The following is a 5,647-nucleotide window of genomic DNA, read 5'->3' on the forward strand; positions in this document are numbered from 1 at the left end:
ATACAAAATATATTAATTGAATTATTTATGCTATTGGTAAGGCTTCCAGTCTACAGTAGGCTATTAAAGTTAAGTTTTAGGGGAGTCAAAAGTTGTAGCAGATTTTCAACTGCACAGCAGTTGGTGGCCCAACTCCTGTGTTTTTCAAATGTCAACTGTATAAAGAATCCTGGTAAAAGTAAATACACAGGTCATTACATATATACTAGTATTATTACATTTTACTGTTTGTCCTTTTTGTTTCTATATCATTTAGAAGACAAATACAGGTGGGAGCGAAACCAACGCCTGGCTCGGAGCAGTAGTCTCGCCGCGGCCGCCGAGGGTTTCTCTGGCCAGTGTTGCTCCCACCAGTCTACAGCATGGGAAATATCTTCGCAAACCTCTTCAAGGGCCTTTTTGGCAAAAAAGAAATGCGCATTCTCATGGTGGGCCTGGATGCTGCAGGGAAGACCACCATCCTGTACAAACTAAAGCTGGGTGAGATCGTGACCACCATTCCCACCATAGGCTTCAACGTGGAGACCGTGGAGTACAAGAACATCAGCTTCACCGTGTGGGATGTGGGTGGCCAGGACAAGATCCGGCCTCTGTGGCACCACTACTTCCAGAATACACAAGGTCTCATCTTTGTGGTTGACAGCAATGACCGGGAGCGTGTGAATGAGGCCCGTGAGGAGCTCATGAGGATGCTGGCGGAGGATGAGCTCAGGGATGCCGTCCTGCTGGTGTTTGCCAACAAGCAGGACCTCCCGAACGCCATGAATGCAGCTGAGATCACGGACAAGCTGGGGCTGCACTCCCTGCGCCACAAGAACTGGTACATTCAGGCCACCTGTGCCACCAGCGGGGATGGGCTCTATGAGGGACTGGACTGGCTGTCCAATCAGCTCCGGAACCAGAAGTGAGCCGCGCCCCCCTCCCCTCACTCCCTCCTTCCACCCTGCTTTACTCTCATGTGGTGTGAGTGCCAGAAGCTGTCTCCATGGTTGGTCACAGTGTGCTTCACCATGCTGTAAATGTGCAGACGCAGCCTGCAGCCGGGTTTTTATTTAATGTAAATAGTTTTGTGTTCCCAACGAGGCAGTTTCTGGTACTCCTATGCAATATTACTCAGCTTTTTTTATTGTACAAAGAGAATCAACCCACCGTTCAATACTGAGAAGGGATTTAGGCACATGGGGCCTCCGGGAGTCGCTGTGTGGGACCAGCCTGGCACACCTCCTCTGGGCATTAGGTCTATGTTGAGATCCATTTTGGTGGTTGGTTTTTAACCCAAACTCAGTGCATTTTTAAAATCATTACAAATACAAGAAAAGGAGAACACTTGAACACACAGAAGGGAGATATGTGCCTAGTATAGGTTCTGCAGTGGCGGCCAGAGTCCAGTCCACCAGTGGGCCATTTCCCGTCGGGAACGTGAGACAGGGCAGACCCAGCCAGGGTCCATTCTGCATGGTCACAATAGGGTCCCTGTGATCGCTCTTGTCTCGGGTCATCCTGTATCCTTAGCATTTGTGTTTGTACTTGTGCTTACACGGCTGCCCAGGAGATGGGCTGGGGGCTGCATCACCGCTCACGGACCCCTCGGAGGGACCCTGGCCTCCCTGGGGGCAGTGTGGGCACTCTGGCTTCCTCTGGGCTGCCTGGGGTCTCACCAGCAGGAGTGCGGGCGGGCAGGCCAGTCATCCCAGCACCTCAGCCCCGAACCCCGGGAGCCCCGGTCTACATGTGCTTTCACTCCCTCAGCCTGCAAGGGTCAGATTTGCCATCAAAACAACGACCTCTACTGTTTTCTTTTGTATTTTGATAAACACTGAAGAAGCTGGAGCTGTTCAACTTTATCTTGGGGAAGTTCTCAGAACTGGTTTATTTGGTGTCGTGGAACCTCTTACTGCTTTCAATACACGATTAGTAATCAACTGTTTTGTATACTTGTTTTCAGTTTTCATTTCGACAAACAAGCACTGTAATTATAGCTACTAGAATAAAATCTCTTAACTATTAAAAAAAATAGAAGACAAATACATAAAACAATGATTATAAATCTATGTTAAGAGTAATAAACCTAGGGATCCCTGGGTGGCGCAGCGGTTTGGCGCCTGCCTTTGGCCCGGGGCGCGATCCTGGAGACCCGGGATCGAGTCCCACGTCGGGCTCCCGGTGCATGGAGCCTGCTTCCCCCTCTGCCTGTCTCTGCCTCTCTCTCTCTCTCTGTGTGACTATCATGGATAAATAAATAAAATCTTTTAAAAAAAAAAGAGTAATAAACCTACATAAAAGCAGATAATTTGTACAATACTGAAGCAAAGTTGATATTGTTTCAACCTAGATGGTTATAACTTTAAGTTATTTCTTTTTTCAGTTTTTATTTTATTTCCAGTTACTTAACATATGGTGTAATATTAGTTTCAGGTATACAATATGGTGATTCAACACTTTCTTACATCACCTGGTGCTCATCACAAGTGCACTCCTTAGCCCAATCACCTATTTCAGTAATCCTCCCACCCACCTCTCCTCTGGTAACCACCAGTTTGTTCTCTATTGTTAAGAGTATATTTCTTGGTTTGCTATACTCTCTTTTTTTCCCTATGCTCATTTATTTTGTTTCTCAAATGCCATGTATGAGTGAAATAATATGGTATTTGTCTTTCTCTAATTTTGCTTAACATTATATCAACTAGCTCCATCCATATCACTGCAATGGGCAAGATTTCATTTTTTATGGCTAAGTAATTTTCCATTGTACATATATACATATACCACTTCTTTATCCATTTATCAATCAATGGACACACAGTGCTTCCACAGTTTGGCTACTATAGATAATGGTGGTATAAACATCAAGGTGAAAGTATCTCTTTGAATAAGCATTTTTATATTTTTTAGGTAAATACCTAGTAGTGCAACTGCTGGGCAATAGGATAGTTCTATTCTTTTTTTTTTTTTTTTTTTTTTTTTTAGGATAGTTCTATTCTTAACTTTTTGAGGAACCCCCATACTTTCTTCCGGAGTGGCAGCACCACTTTGCATTCCCACCAACAGTGTAAGATGGTTCCTTTTTTGCCACATCTTTGCTAATACCTGTTGTTTTTTGTGTTGTTAATTTTAGCCATTCTGACAGGTGTGAGGTGATATTGTAGTTTTGATTTGCATTTCCCTCAGTAATGTTGAAAATCTATTAATGGACCAGTTAGCCATCAGTATGTCTTCTTTGGAGAAATGTCTTTTCATGTCTTCTGCCTATTTTTAATTGAATTGTTCATTTTTGGGGTGTTGAATTTTATATATTGTTATATATTTTGGATACTAACCCATTATCAGATATGTCATTTGCAAATATCTTCTCCTATTTCATAGATTACCTTTTAGTTTTGATAGTTTTATTTTGTGCAGAAGCTTTTTATTTTGATGTGGTCCCAGGGGTCTATTTTTGCTTTTGTTTCCCTTGCCTCAGGAAGCATATCTAGAAGGAAGTCGCTATGAGAGATATCTAAGAAGTTATGTTCAATCTCCAGGATTTTCATGGTTTCAGGTCTCACATTTAGGTCTCTAATCCATTCTGAATTTATTTTTGTATATGGTGTAAGGTGATCCAGTTTCATTCTTTTGCATGTAGCTGTCTGGTTTACACAACACCATTTGTTGAAGAGATACTGTTTTTTCCATTGGATAATCTTTCCTGATTCGTTGAAAATTAGTTGACCATATAATTGTGGATTTATTTCTGGATTTTCTATTCTGTTCTATTGATCTACATGTTTATTTTTGTGCCAGTACCATACTGTTTTGATTACTTCAACTTTGTAATATAACATGAAGTCAAGAATTATGATGCCTCCCAGTTTGTTTTTCATTTGTAAGGTGGCTTTGGCTACAGCGTCTTTTGTGGTCCATAAAATTTTAGAATGGTTGTACTAGCTCCATGAAAAATGCTGCTGGTATTTCAATAGGGATTGCATTAAACATGTAGATTGCTCTAGGGAGTACAGACATTTTAACAATAATTGTTCTTCCAATCTATGAGCATGGAATGTCTTTCCATTTCTTTGCATTGTCTTTGATTGCTTTCATCAGTGTTTTATAATTTTCAGCATACAGATCTTTCACCTCCTTGGTTAGGGTTATTCTTGGTATCCTATTGGTTTTATTGAAGTTTTAAATTATTCTATTAATTTCTCTTTCTGCTGCTTCATTATTGCTGTATAGAAATGCAACAGATTTCTGTATGTTGATTTGTATCCTGCAACTTTACTGAATTCATTTATCAGTCTAGCAGTATTTGGTAGAGTCTTTCAGATTTTTCTATATATAGTATGTCACCTGCAAATAGAGAAAGTTTTACTTCTTCCTTGTCATTTGGATGTTATTTATTTATTTATTTATTTATTTATTTATTTATTGTCTGATTGCTATAGCCAGGACTTCAAGTACTATTTTGAATGAAAGTGGTGAGAGTGGACATCCCTGCCTCATTCCTTGCCATAGAGGAAAAGCTCTCAGTATTTCTACATGTAGGATGATATAAGCTATAAGCTGTAGGCCCTTCACATATGGCAATTATGTTGAGGTGCATTCCCTCTAAACCTACTTTGTTGAGGATTTTTATCAAGAATGGATGCTGTACTTTGTCAAATACTTTTTCTGCATCTATTGAAGTGAAATATTGTTCTTATCATTTGTTTTACTAATGTGATATATCAAGCTGACTGATTTGTGAATACTGAACCACACTTGCAACCCAGGATTAAACCCCAGTTGATCTAGGGGTTTGGATTTAGTTTGCTAATAATTTCTTAAGAATTTTTTCATCCATATTAATCAAGGATTTTGGCCTGTAGTTCTCTTTCTTATGGTGGTGTTATCTGGTTTGGTATCAGCATAATACTGGCATCATAGAATGAATTTGGAAGTTTTCTTTTTTTCTGTATCTTTGGGGTAAACCGCTAGTAGTACAATTGCTGAGTCCTGGGTAGCTCTATTTTTAACTGTTTGAGGAACCTCCACACAGTTTTACAGATGGTTGTACCACTTCACATTCCCACTAGCAGTGCAAGAGCGTTCCCCTTTCTCCACATCCTCTCCAACATTTGTTGTTTCCTGCCTTGTTAATTTTCCCCATTCTCACTGGTGTGAGGTGGTATCTCATTGTGGTTTTGATTTGTACTTCCCTGATAGCAAGTCATGTGGAGCACTTTCTCATGTGCTTGTTGGCCATGGGTATGTCTTCTTTGGTGAATTTTTTGTTCATGTCTTCTGCCCATTTTATGATGGGATTTTTATTTCTTGGGTGTTGAGTTTCATAAGTTCTAAATATAGATCTTGGATACTAGCCCTTTATCTAATATGTCATTTGCAAATATCATCTCCCATCCCGGAGGTTGTCTTTTAGTTTTGTTAACTGTTTCTTTTGCTGTGCATAAGCTTTTGATCTTGATTAAGTCCCAAGAGTTCATTTTTGCTTTTGTTTCCCTTGCCTTCATAGATGTATCTTACAGGAAGTTGCAGTGGTCAAATTCAAAAAGGGTGTTGCCTGTGTTCTCCTCTAGGATTTTGATGGAATCTTGTCTCACATTTAGATCTTTCATCCATTTTGAGTTTATCTTTGTGTCTGGTGTAAGAGAATGGTCTAGCATCATTCTTC

General features: G+C 40.3%; 1 pseudogene; it reads left to right on the forward strand.

The window, feature by feature from the left end:
* Positions 1 to 275: 275 nt before the first annotated feature.
* LOC140593721 (ADP-ribosylation factor 1 pseudogene) lies at positions 276 to 1,923 on the forward strand (annotated as a pseudogene).
* Positions 1,924 to 5,647: the final 3,724 nt, after the last annotated feature.

The sequence above is a fragment of the Vulpes vulpes genome, chromosome X, assembly GCF_048418805.1.
Source record: "Vulpes vulpes isolate BD-2025 chromosome X, VulVul3, whole genome shotgun sequence".
NCBI classification, from domain to species: domain Eukaryota; kingdom Metazoa; phylum Chordata; class Mammalia; order Carnivora; family Canidae; genus Vulpes; species Vulpes vulpes.